Here is a 14,248-nt window from a genome sequence, read left to right on the forward strand (position 1 = left end):
GTCATTCCTTTATTTATTTTTAGCGGAAAAGTACTGCTCTTGGTTTAGTAGAGGACGAGGATCTCTGGGAAACGGTTCTGTGCACCCTTTCCACAACCAAATCATGACAGACATCTTCAACTCCCAAAAGCTGAAGTAATTCACGACTGAGGAAAGAGTATAATGGCGGACCGCAAAGGGATTCTGGGAGGCCAATGACCCTCAAATTATGTCTTCTCGTCCTGTTTTCAAGGTCATCGAGCTTTGACCAGACCTTTACGTCTGATTCCAGCAGTTTATCGGTAGATTCCTTCAGAGTGGAGATTTCTTGAAAGTTTGCACCCACCGTTGATTCTACCTGGAGCACTCTTTTAGGTAGCTGCTTGCATTAGCTTTTTATATCCATCACAGCATGTAGTAGTGGCTGGACTGTTTCCTTCACTGCCTTTATGATAGCCTCATAGGAGAGAGAGGTGCTGAGCCGTGGAGTACATTCCTGAGGATTACAGACAGATTTATGTTGCTTTTTTAGCAGTTTGGGAGTCTGTTTGTAAGGTCAATGTGTGAGATCCGGCGTCCTGCAGAGTGGCGGTGTCCATCTTGGATCGGGGGGAGGCGCTCAGCTTTTGACTTAGAATGGGAGTTTTTATCAGACATTCCTGCTGGAAAGTATTTCTACATATGCTGAAGAGGTTCAGAGAGGTGAAGGGAGAGTGTGGGGTCAAGTTGAGACGCCCTGGTGGGCGATTAGCAGGTTAAAGTGCAGCTGGCAACGGAGCTCCGGCTTAATGCTGCTTCCTCATGCAGAGCCGGAACCGGAAGTATGATTTGGGGTTTTCTTAAGCTGTAAGCCACAATCATCAAAATTATAACAAATAAAGGCTTGTAATATCTCACTTTGCATGTAATGAGTCTATATATTAGTTTCACTTTTTAAGTTGAATTACTGAAATAAATGAACTTTTGCACAATATTCTAATTTTCACCTGTATTCTTCCTAGAATTACCAGACTTTCATTGCTGTCATGACTTTTTTCTGTCCATAAAAAAGGCCTTCTTCAGAGTTATGCAGATGTAACATGTGCAGAGAGAGTCAGATTTGTGAGGGGGGTGTTCAAACTGAAATCTAAATTGCAGTGTAAAAATAAAGCAGTTAGTATTTACCCTGCACAGAAGCAATATAACCCACACAAATCTAACTCTCTCTGCACATGTTACATCTGCCCCCCCCTGCAGTGCACATGGTTTTGCCCAATTGCTAACAACCATGTGTATCTCACCTTGCGTACACAGCTTGCGATACTGATGCATGGTCTGCGGGGTCGGTATCTCAAGAAAAAATAGACTGCAGGCATGGCAATGTTCACTATACTGTGTACTATCTAGTGCATATCGCACGTGTTTCCAGTAGTATCCCGGACTTCTCATCATTGTGATCTATGCACTTCTTGTGTTCTTTGTAAAAGTACTGTTCAGAAATCTGCACTTTATCTTCTCTCCCCAATGTATGGTGGCAGCACTGATATTCTGTGGGATACGCCCGATTCCTCTACTGCAGGGCTGGCCAAACCGGTCCTCGAGATCTACCAACAGTTCATGTTTTCCAGGCCTCCTGGAGACCTGTAGAACTGTCAGTTAGGAATGAATGCAGCACATCTTCATTAGTAATGACTACACCTGTGCACCAGCTAGGTGGTCTGGAAAATGTGACCTGTTGGTAGATCTCGAGGACTGGTTTGGCCAGCCCTGCTCTACTGCTTACTGTTGGCATAGTCCTTGCTAAAAAGGCTCTTGTTCTAGTGGTATATAATCATTTAATACTTGCTGCCAATTAGCCCAAAACAACCGTACCTCCCAAATGTAAGTAGAAGGGACTACAGCAGGTATCTCCCATACCTTCATGGACATTTCCAGGCCAGGGTCAGGTAAGTTTTTTACTTAAATATAACAACTCTAACTCACCTACAAGTAAAAAAAACAAAAACCAGAACCTTTGAACAGATATCATTTATTTATAACCAACAAATGATAAAACTATTTACACAGAAAGAGATCCCCCGGTAATATCGTCCCACTATTTAAATGAGCTGTCAAAATAGGACATGGCAAAAATGGTACCGGAAATCTTTTGCTTTTAAACTACTTTATTTCATATCTTTAATACACACATTTTGGCTATATTTGTTATATATATATATATATATATATATATACTGTTGGTGGCAGCAGCCGTGCCGACACACACATTGCGCTCACATCCCTGAGGGGCTAACGCAGGCCAGGACCATCTTCCGGGGGGCTGCGTGATGTCACATCTGCGTTCATCTCTGATTACCCCCTATAACCTTCCAGAGTGCACCTCATATCTCATCTTTTCCAAGTTACTACAAATGATATGAGATTGGTAGCAGCACTACTTTCAGGATTATTACACAGAACACACATAAAGGCTGACACAGCAAATAACAGTAACACATACAAGGGATTCATTAGAAATAAGGAAACATAATTAAGTCTAATTATCAACTTGTTCTGTGCGGGACCCATACACCTCTGTACTGCCTCCAGCAGCCCCTGGTACTGCACTGCGGCCATCCACCCTATCTCCCACCCTACTACTGCCATCACCCTGTCTCCCCCCTACTGCCATCACCCTGTCCCCCCCCCCCCCCCCTACTACCACCCGCCCTGTCTCCCCCCTGACATCTCAGCACTGCTTGGGGATTCTTGGTACAGCTGGTAACAGTCCTTCATCTACAGATGGAAGTAAGCAGGGTAGTAAGGAGGCAGAAGCTTCTAGTACCATGGGTTGGGAGAGTCAGATTATGTAACAGAGTCACCATCTTACAGGCAGCCGGTGGCGGGAGCAGAGAATGGGTGTTAGGAGGCAGGAACGGGCTGGTTAGGTAACAGCCTGGCTGCTGCATTCTGTACAAGCTACAAGCGGTGCAATTCTTTTGCTGGGAGACCCAGGTAGAGGACATTGCAGTAGTCTGTGTGTGATGATACAAGTACATGTATGACTGTAGGTAGATCTTCTGAGGGAAATAAGTGCTGGAGTCTGGCTATGTTCCTCAGATGAGGATCTGATTGTGGCTGATACCTGATGTCTAAGTGTCACTCCACCATCCAGGACACCAAGATTCCGCACATGATCCGCATTTTGTATCTCTGTACCCACAAGTGTAAGTCTGGTTGGTAGGTAAAGCTGAGCTGTAGCCCTGCCCTTTGTAGGTGAGCTTCTATCATAAGGACCTGTTTCACCAGGACTTAGTCACAGCCAACTGGCATCACCCACACCTGGAGCTCAGCTAGACAACCATTTAGGATTGGTATTGTGTTCTCAGTACCCAGAGAAAAAGACAGGTCATCTGTATAACAGTGGTAGATGAGGGCATGACATCTGATTATTTCACCCTGCGGTAACATGTATATTGCAAAAAGTATAGGAGATAGGATAAGAACCTTGAAGAACAACGCATAGCAATGATAAGTATACTCCAGAAGATTAAAATGGTTTCTCACCTGAGTGATGTCTATTGTGTGCAATAAGATGTGATTTCTGTGTAAAACATTTCCCACACTAAGAACATGGAAATGCCTTCTCATCTGTGTGACTTTGCCGATGTCTAACAAGTTGTGATTTCTGTGCAAAATATTTCCCACACTCAGAGCAAGAAAATGGCTTCTCACCTGTGTGACTTCTCTCATGTTTAATAAGATCAGATTTTTGTACAAAACATTTCTCACACTCAGAGCAAGAAAATGGCCTCTCACCTGTGTGACTTCTCTGATGTATAACAAGAACTGATTTGCGTACAAAACATTTCCCACAATCAGAGCAAGAAAATGGCTTCTCACCTGTGTGACTTCTCTCATGTTTAATAAGATCTGATTTGTGTGCAAAACATTTCCCACACTCAGAACATGGAAATGGCCTCTCACCTGTGTGACTTCTCTGATGTATAACAAGTTGTGATTTCTTGGTAAAACATTTCCCACACTCAGAGCAAGAAAATGGATTCTCACCTGTGTGACTTCTCTGATGTACAACAAGATCTGATTTGTGTGCAAAACATTTCCCACACTCAGAACATGGAAATGGATTCTCACCTGTGTGACTTCGCTGATGTGTAACCAGATGTGATTTGTAAGCAAAACATTTCCCACACTCAGAGCAAGAAAATGGCTTCTCACCTGTGTGACTTCTCTCATGTTTAATAAGATCGGATTTTTGTACAAAACATTTCTCACACTCTGAGCAAGAAAATGGCCTCTCACCTGTGTGACTTCTCTGATGTATAACGAGACTTGATTTCTGTGTAAAACATTTCCCACACTCAGAACAAGAAAACAGCTTCTCACCTGTGTGACTTCTCTGATGTATAACAAGAGCGGATTTGTGTGTAAAACATTTCCCACACTCAGAACATGGAAATGGCTTCTCACCTGTGTGACTTCGCTGATGTGTAACAAGTTTTGATTTCTGTGTGAAACATTTCCCGCACTCAGAACATGGAAATGGCCTTTCACCTGCCATACCTGTCTGTGGCTTTGTGTTCTGTGTAAAACATTTGGCATCTATAGAACAGGGAAACACTGTATCTACTCTCAGAGCTGTAACAGATGCACCAATATCAGAGTGATCAGGAGAACATTTCCCAGGATCAGAGGGATCAGCTGATATAGCTGGATGTATAATTGGGGTAAAGGGATTATCTCCTGGAGAATCCTGTCTACGGTCATTATCTTTTATGTCACAATCCGGGGATAACATTAGATGTCCTTCTGAGATGTTCCTGCTTGTGTGTCCATCTGCTGGAAATAAAACACATTATGGAAATTTGACATTTTCTGTAACAATATTAATCTTGTAAACAATAGGAGAAGACGACTCTCTGGGACACTTAATTGTAAATGTGTGTAATAAATCATAACTTTTAATGAAGGCTTTATAATATTGTATCATTGTGTCCACCCTCCTGAGAACACTCACAATAACAAATGTAATATTATAATAAGACTTAGATATCTCTCTCTTGTACTGGTAACTAACCATGAAGTATAAATGGAGATGTAGTGACTCACCAAGTCCTAGGTCAGCACCAATGTAAAACAATGGCTGGGGAACATATCGTATGAATTGGAGATTCTAGATGAACAATAACATCAGTCATATGAGCTGATGGATCAGAGAAAATGAGAGTTATGGTGGACTTACCATGGTTAACGCTCTTTCTGCGAGGTACACTGTGTTCCACAGGGAAACTTTGGAGTGTAGAGTGGATCTTGATCCAGGAACACCAACAAGCTAACGCTTTAGCTGTCCCAGGATGCTTTGGGGCCTCCTCTATAACCCCACCTCCAGGCACTGAGAGCTCAGTTTCATTAACCAGACCAATGTAGGAGCATTAAGAGAGAAGGCAGATGTTTGTCACATAGAACCACATTCTCATGACAGGAGAAGGGACCATTGGCTAATGCCATACAAACAGCCCTGTAGAACCCAATGTACCTCGCAGAAAGAGAGCGTTAACCATGGTAAGTCTACCATCTCCTTTTCTGCAGCATGGTACACTGTATTCCACAGGGAAACATCAGGGATGTCCTAAAGCAGTTCCTCAAGGGAGGGGTCACGCCTTAGCATGTATGAGAACCTGGCGTCCAAAGGAAGCATCCCGGGAGGCGGAAGTATTAAAGACAGAGAACCTAATGAACGTGTTCTCTGAGGACAATGTTGCCACCTTGCACAATTGTTCTGGGGACGCACCACGACAAGCCGCCCAAGAAGGTCCAACTGCCCGAGTAGAATGGGCTTTAATAGCAGTAGGAGCTGAGAGTCCATCCTGCGCATAAGCTTGTGCAGCCACCATTCTAATCCATCCGGCTAAGGTTTAATCATTCGCAGGCCATCCACGTTTTAGGAAACCAAACTGTACAAAAAGGGTATCTGACCTCCTGATGGAGGCAGTCCTCTACACGTAGATACAGAGAGCCCTTACCACATCCAAAGACCGCTCTTTGGAGGACAATTCAGAAGAGATAAAGGCCGGAACCACAATCTCTTGGTTAAGGTGAAACGATGACACCACCTTAGGTAAATAACGGAGACGAGTTTGTAGAATTGCCCAGTCACGATGAAATATCAGAAAGGGTGGACGACAGGGCAATGGGCCTAAGTCTGACACCCTTCTAGAAGAGGCAATAGCCAGTAAAAACAGGACCATGGCCGTGAGTCATTTATGGTCCGCCAACTCAAGAGGCTCAAATGTAGACTCTTGCAGGGCATTCAGGACAACAGACAGATCCCATAGAGGCACAGGAGGGACATAGGGAGGCTGAATCCGTAACACACCCTGAGTGAATGTATGAACGTCAGGTATAGACGCAATCTTTCTCTGAAACCATATGTGAACTTTGAAGGAAGCCAGACGAAGACCAAAGTCCAGGCCTCGTTGCAGAAAATAGGATTTTAATTACCTACTGGTAAATCCTTTTCTTTGGCTCCTAGTGGACCTGTCTATACCCCATGGTACTAAATGGATCCTCAATATCCTCTACGGACTACGAGAAAAGGATTTACTGGTAGGTAATTAAAAGCTATTTTCTCTTATGTCCTAGAGCAGGGCTGGCCAAACCGGTCCTCGAGATCTACCAACAGTTCATGTTTTCCAGGCCTCCTGGAGATCTGTAGAATTGTCAGTTAGGAATCAATGCAGCACATCTTAATTAGTAATGGACTACACCTGTGCACCAGCTAGGTGGTCTGGAAAATGTGAATTGTTGGTAGATCTCGAGGACTGGTTTGGCCAGCCCTGTCCTAGAGGATACTGGGGATCCATTTAGTACCATAGGGAAGAACCAAAGCTCCCAAACTGGGTGGGAGAGTGCCGAGGGTCCTGCAGAACTGACTGACCAAACTGAAGGTCCTCAGAGACCAAGGTATCGAACTTATAGAACTTTGCGAAAGTGTTCGAACCTGACCAAGTAGCTGCTCAGCAGAGCTGTAATGCTGAGACACCGCGGGCAGCCGCCCAAGAAGAACCCACTGACCTAGTCGAGTGGGCCTGTACAGATTTTGGAGTCGCCAATCCTACCGTGGAATAAGCATGCTGGATAGTGAGCCTGATCCAACGTGCAATAGACTGCTTTGAAGCAGGACACCCAATCTTATTGGGATCGTAAAGAACAAACAGCAAGTCCGATTTCCTGTGATGAGCTGTTCTCTTCACATACACCTTCAAAGCCCTCACAACATCCACAGACTGAAGTAATGAGGTGTCGGTCACAACCGGAACCACAATTGGTTAGTTGATGTGAAATGCCTACACCACCTTAGGAAGTAATTGCTGACGAGTCCTGAGTTCAGCTCTATCCCTCATGGAAGATTAAATAGGGGCTCTTGTAAGACAACGCCACCAGCTCCGACACACGTCTTGCAGAAGCCAAGGCCAACAGTGTGACGGTTTTCCACATAAGAAATTTTACGTCTACCTCCTGTAACGGTTCAAAACAGTCCGATTGGAGGAACTGCAGCACCAAATTGAGATCCCAAAGTGCCGTGGGAGGCTGGATGTGTAGAAGCATTTTCAAGAACGTATGGACCTCAGGAAGAGACGGCAATTGTTTCTGAAAGAAAATGGACAAGGCTGAAATCTGGACTTTTACGGAGCCCAGACGTAGGCCCACATCCACACTCGACTGCAGAAAAACCAGGAAACGTCCCAAATAAAATTCCACCACAGAATATATTCTGCTCTCACACCAAGAGACGTATTTCTTCCAAATACAGTGGTAATGTTTAGACGTTACCCTATTCCTGGCTTGGATCATAGTCGGGATGACCTTGTCAGGAATGCCTCTCCTGGCTAGAATCAGCCGTTCAACCTCCATGCCGTCAAATGTAGCCGTGTTAAGTATTGCTAGACAAACGGCCCCTGTTACAGGAGATCATAGCGAAGAGGTAGAGGCCATGGATCTTCTAGGAGCAACTCCAGAAGGTCCGCGTACCAGGCCTTTCTTGGCCAGTTCGGAGCAACGAGAATTGCTTTAACTTTTTCCCTTTATATTCTTTAGAGAATTCTTGGGATCAGCGGAAGTGAAGGGAACACATACACCATCTGATAGACCCATGGAGTTGTCAGAGCGTCCACTGCCACTGCCTGTGGGTCTCTCGACCTGGAACAATACCACTTGAGCTTCTTGTTGAGACAAAAGGCCATCATGTTGATTTGTGGATGTCCCCATCGACGTGTCAAGCACCTGAACACCTCCAGGTGAAGGCCTCACTCCCCTGGGTGCAGGTCGTGTCTGCTGAGGAAGTCTGCTTCCCAGTTGTCTACTCCTGGAATGAAGACCACCGACAATGCCAAAGCATGTTTTTCCGCCCAGAGGAGAATTCTTGATACATCTGACACTGCTGCTCTGCTTTTCGTTCCTCCCTGTCGGTTTATGTACGTTACTGCTGTCACATTGTCCGACTGAACCTGAATTGCCAGATCTTGAAGAAGATATGAGGCCTGCAGGAGGGCGTTGTATACAGCCCTGAGTTCCATAATTGTGATTGGAAGGACTTCCTGACTTGACCATCTTCTTTGAAACTGCACCCACTGGTTGACCGCTCCCCCAAGCTCTGAGGCTTGTGTCTGTGGTTAGCAGAATCCAATTCTGAATCCTGAACCTTCGGCCCTCGATTAGGTGAGAAGTCTTGCCACCACAGAAGGAAGAGCCTGGCCTTTGGCGACAGACAGATCATCTAGAGCACGTGAAGATACGATCCGGACCATTTGTCCACCAGTTCCAGCTGGAAGGGCCTCGCATGAAACCTTATGTACTGAAGCACCTTGTAAGAAACCACCATTTTCCCCAGAAGGTGAATGCATAGATGCACCAATATCCGTGTTGGCTTCAGGACATTCTGAACCACTGAATGGATTAAATGCCTTTTCCAATGGTAGGAACACCTTCTGCAACTCTGTCCAGAATCATTCCCAGGAATGGAATCCTCAGAGTTGGCTCTAAATGAGATTTTGGGAGATTTAGAATCCAACCATGATCCAGGAGTAGTTTGGTTGTGAGACCAATGCTTCTCAACAACCATTCCCTTGACGGTGTCTTTTTCAGATCATCCAGGTACGGAATTATGTACACTCCCTGCTTGTGAAGGAGAAACATCATCTCTACCATCAACTTGGTGAACACCCTAAGTGTCATGGACAGACCAAATGGCAGGGCCTAGAACTTGTAGTGACAGTCCTGTAGCGCAATGCGTAGATAAGCCTGGTGAGGTGGCCAGATCAGAATGTGAAGGTACGCACGCATCCTTGATATCCAGAGACACTAGGAATTCCCCCTCCTCCAGACCTGAGATCACCACTCTCAGAGACTCCATCTTGAATTTGAAAACTCGTAAGTACGGGTTCAACGATTTTAGATTCAAAAATCAGTCTCACTGAACCATCCGGTTTCGCTACTACAAAGAAGTTGGAATAGCACACCTTGTTTTGCAGATGAGGTGGAACTGGAACAATGACCTGAGTCTGTACCAGTTTTTGAATGGCATCCTGTAAGGTTATACTTGCCTCTTGTGAAGCTGGTAAGCCTGATTTGAAGAATCTGTGAGGTGGAATCTCCTGAAACTCCAGCCTGTAGCCCTAAGAAATAAGATCTATGACCCAGGAATCCTGGCATGATGGTGTGCAGATGTGACTGAAATTTCTTAGTCGGACTGCCACCTGCCAGGCCACGTGGCCCACAGTCATGCAGAAGGCTTTGAGGAAGCAGAGCTGGAGCTCTATTCCTGAGAACCGGCAGTTGCTGGTTTTCGTGGTTTACCTCTAGCGCCACTGTTGGCAGAAGATCCTCTGACTTTGCCCTTAAACTTGTCAGTCCGAAAGGACTGTAGGGTAGGTCCTGCGTAGGTCTTCCTGGTTGGGGGAGCTGCAGAAAGAAGATATGTGGACTTACCCGCAGTAGCTTTGGAGATCCATTTGTCCAGTTCATCACCAAATAAGGCCTCTCCTGTGAAGGGTAGGCCTTCCACGTCAGCAATCCACTGGCGTAACCATAAGCCGCTGCGTGCTGATACTGCCATAGCAGTGGTGCGTGCATTAAGCATACCTACTTCTTTTATGGCTTCCACCATAAAGTTTGCAGAGTCCTGTATATGTTGCAGGAGTAACACAATCTCCCCCCTAGATAAGGAATCCAACCCTTCAATAAGGTTACCTGACCATTTAGCAATGTCTTTAGTACTCCACGCACATGCTATAGTGGGTCTCTGAGCCACCCCAGCAGCTGTATACAAGGATTTGAGTGTAGTCTCAATCTTACGATCAGCTGCGTCTTTCAGGGAGGCTGCACCAGGGACAGGCAATACTATTTTCTGTGACAACCGAGACACAGATGCATCCACTATCACTGGATTTTCCCATTTTTTCCTATCCTCAGGAGGAAAAGGACAAGATGAGAGTAACCTTTTAGGGATTGGAAAAGTCTTATCAGGATTAACCAATGGTTCTTCAAACAGGGTACTTAATTCCTTTGACACAGGAAAAGTGACTGAGGACTTCTTTTTTACATTAAAACAAGTTTCCTCACACTCCTCTGTCACCTTATCAAAAATTTGCAGAACATCTCTGATAGCTTCTATAAGAGCCTGTATTCCCTGTGACAGAGCAGGGCCCCCACCCCCTTCTGAATCCACCTCATCCTCTTCCATGTCTGACCCCTCAGCGTCAGAGTCAGACTGCAAAATATGTGCCAGAGTTCATTTTGTTGACAAATGGCAAAGGACTGAGACGCTTGTTTGGGGACTGAGTCTCTGTTCATAATCTCATCCACAGACTTCAGTATTGCGTCTCTTTCTCATTGCAGGACAATTTATTAGAGATATTAGAAATCATTCCTTTGAGAGAATCCAGCCACGCTGGTTCAGCCCCGCTAGCCTGAGAAGGTGCACTACACGAGTACATAATAATGAGCTCCCTGGAGGAAGAGGAACACTCTGCTGTACATGAAACATACTCTTTGCCTAACATATTGTAAATGCGACAACACAGACACACCATCAGGAAAGGTTAAAAACACAATTAACCCACAAAGAGCCCTTCCAGGGAGACACAGAGGTATTTGGAGCCAGCACACCGCACCCTTATCGCTAATGCCAAGCTTAGCCGGGTCGCAGACTAAGTTCCCAGATTGGGGACTAAGTACACTAATAGTCGCTCCCACCCTGCTATGACTCAGTCGTACCGCTGAGGTAATATGTAGTCACACCGGAGGAGCTGCGCGTCCCTGTCAGTCAGCGTCTGTGTGCACTGCAGAGGGAAAATTGCACTGGTGAGCTGCTGGATCCACTCATTGTGAAGCCCCGCTCCTTTAATGGCATGCGGTCTTCCCGCTTTATTTTATACTGGCTGAGGTAATTTGTGCTTAAAATGGAGACAGAACAGTTTTAAGGCTTAGTTTGCCAGTGTGGGTACTGTGTACAGTGTACTGAGACGCAGTTGTGTACCGAGTATGGAGACGCAATCCACCTCGGTTAGAAGCCGTGCATCTCCGTACCCTCATGCCACCATAATGGCCGGCGACTCACTAACCAGGACACCGGCTTAGTACTCACCACTCTTCTATCTTCTGGCTCTGTTAGGGGTGGAGGCATGCTGTGGGAATGTACGCTCACCGTGGTGGGGCTTGCGAATAGTTCTCTCAGGAGCTAGTGTCCCGTCAGTGGGAACATTAACCCTTCAAGAGGTTGCAAACCCCCCCAGGACCCACAAAGCAGACAGGCTGGTGCCATCCAGTCCTGCCTGAAAATAACAAACAGAAAAATAAATGCAGAAAACCCATCAGGAGCTTCCATAAGCGTGACCGGCTCCTCCGGGCACATTTTCTAAACAGAGTCTGGTGGAGGAGCATAGAGGGAGGAGCCAGCCCACACTATCAAATTCTTAAAGTGCCTATGGCTCCTAGTGAACCCATCTATACCCCATGGTACTAAATGGATCCCCAGTGTCCTCTAGAACGTAAGAGAAAAGCAGGAATTCTGGAAGTTCTGAATGCATCATAGTTCTTATCAGCATACCAGGTGAAGTAAGAATTCCAGACCCTATAATAAATCTGTGCAGATGCCAGCTTGTAGGCCTTCAACATAGATTTTATAACCGCCTCTGAGAATCCTTTGGCCCTCAGGAGTGATGTTTCAAGAGCCACGCCATCAAAGCCAATCTGGCCAGGTCTGGGTAGAGACAAGGGCCCTGTACGAGGCAGTCTGGGCATTGAGGAAGTAGAAGAGGACGCTCTGTCGATAGACCCTGCGGGTCTGAGAACCAATGCCGCCTGGGCCATGCCGGAGTGACTAGCAGTAGCATTCTTCCTTCTTGCTTGAACTTCCATAGGACCCTGGACAGGAGTGACACTGGAGGGAAAACGTAGGGTAACTAAAAGTTCCATGGAATAGCCAGTGCATCCATGAACGCTGCTCGAGGATCCCTGGTCCTTGATCCGAAGACCGGAACCTTGTGATCTGGTAGGCCCCACGTGTCCACTAGTAGTTGAAAGACTTCTAGATGAAGCCTCTACTCTCCGGTGTGTACGCCCTGGTGACTGAGGAAGTCCGCTTCCCAGTTGAGGACACCCAGAATGAACACTGCCGATATTGCTGCTAGATGGCATTCCGCCCAATGAAGGATTTTTGACACTTCCATCATTGCCATGCAGCTTTAAGTGCCGCCTTGATGGTTTATGTAGGCCACCGTGGTGGCATTGTCTGACCGTACTTGAACAGGCCTGTTCTGTACTAGAGGCAAAGTGAGAGTTAAAGCATTGAACACCGCCCGCAACTCCAGAATGTTTATTGGGAAGAGTGATTCCTTCTTGGTCCATCGACCCTAAAAAAAGAGTGTTGCTCCAACACCACCCCCCAACCTCTCAGACTGACGTCTGTTAGCAGGAAACAGTCGGGGATCTAGAAGGGACGGCCCCTGCTCAATCGCTGGTCCTGTAGCCACCAGGTCAGCGACAGATGAACCTCCGGAGTCAAAATGATCATGTGAGATCTGATCCGATGAGGTAGGCCATCCCACTTGGAAAGGATTAACCTCTGCAGAGGGCAGGAATGGAATGGAGCTTACACCATGTTGAATGTAGACACCATTTGGCCAAGTACTTGCACCACCAAGTGTATCAACACTCTGGAGCGACAGAGGAAGCACTGTATCCTGTCTGGAGGCAGGAACAGACTTTGACTGCTTGTGTCCAGGAGAGCTCCCAGGTGCACCATGCTCTGAGTTGGGACCAGCGAGGATTTCTTCCAATTGATGAGCCACCCGTGGGCTTGAAGGAAGCTTATTGTCAGTTGGAGATGACTGAGGAGGACATCGTTGGTGTTTGCCAGGATCATGAAGTCGTCTAGATACGGCAGGATCCTGACTCCTTGGCAATAGAGGTGTGCCGTCATTACGGACATCACCTTGGTGAAGATCCGAGGAGCCATAACCAGTCCAAATTGCAGAGTCTGGAACGGATAGTGTAGGTTGCCAATAGCAAGCTGCTGATACTGCTGATGTGACTTGGCAATAGGTATATGCAGGTACGCATCCTGAATATCCAGGGATATCATATAGTCTCCGGGTTCCATCGCCAGTACAATTGAGCGCACAATTTCCATACGGAACTTGGACACTCTCACAAACATGTTCAGAGATTTGAGATTGAGAATTTTTCCGGAAAGACTCATTGGGATTTGGAACCAGAAACAGGGTCGAGTAGTAACCACTGCCTCTCTGGCACTACCACTCCTGTATCCAGGAGAACTCACACCCTGCTGTAGAGCTTGCACCTTCAACTGATCCGAAGGGATAACCGTGCTGCAAAACTGGTGAGGGTGACGTCTCTTGAAAAGACTGCAAACCCATGAGAGACAACTTCTCACACCCATGTGTCTGAAGTGGTCTTTAACCACACATGGGTGAACCGCAGAAGTCGGCCTCCCACCTTGAGGTCCCCCGGGGGAGGCCCGCTCCGTCATGCGGCAGGCTTGTCTTGTTTAGAAGGAGGCTTACAGGCCGCCTAGGACTGCTTTGTCTTGGGCTTTGTGGTTTTGGGAGCACGAGATTGTTTCGGGTATGCCTGATCGTTTGCTTTCCCTCAAGGCCGAAAGGAACGGAAATTGGTACCTTTAGCCTTCTGTGCAGAAGGATTAGTATTTGGGAGAAAGGCAGTCTTAGCATCAGTCAGTTCAGATACGATTTTATTTAGTTCTTCCCCA

At 46.4% G+C, this 14,248-nt stretch overlaps 1 pseudogene; it reads right to left on the reverse strand.

Moving 5' to 3' along the window:
• LOC134983736 (zinc finger protein 585A-like) overlaps positions 1 to 14,248 on the reverse strand; it is a 186,634-nt pseudogene that overhangs the window by 67,134 nt on the left and 105,252 nt on the right.

The sequence above is a fragment of the Pseudophryne corroboree genome (genome assembly GCF_028390025.1).
Source record: "Pseudophryne corroboree isolate aPseCor3 chromosome 3 unlocalized genomic scaffold, aPseCor3.hap2 SUPER_3_unloc_22, whole genome shotgun sequence".
Taxonomy (NCBI): domain Eukaryota; kingdom Metazoa; phylum Chordata; class Amphibia; order Anura; family Myobatrachidae; genus Pseudophryne; species Pseudophryne corroboree.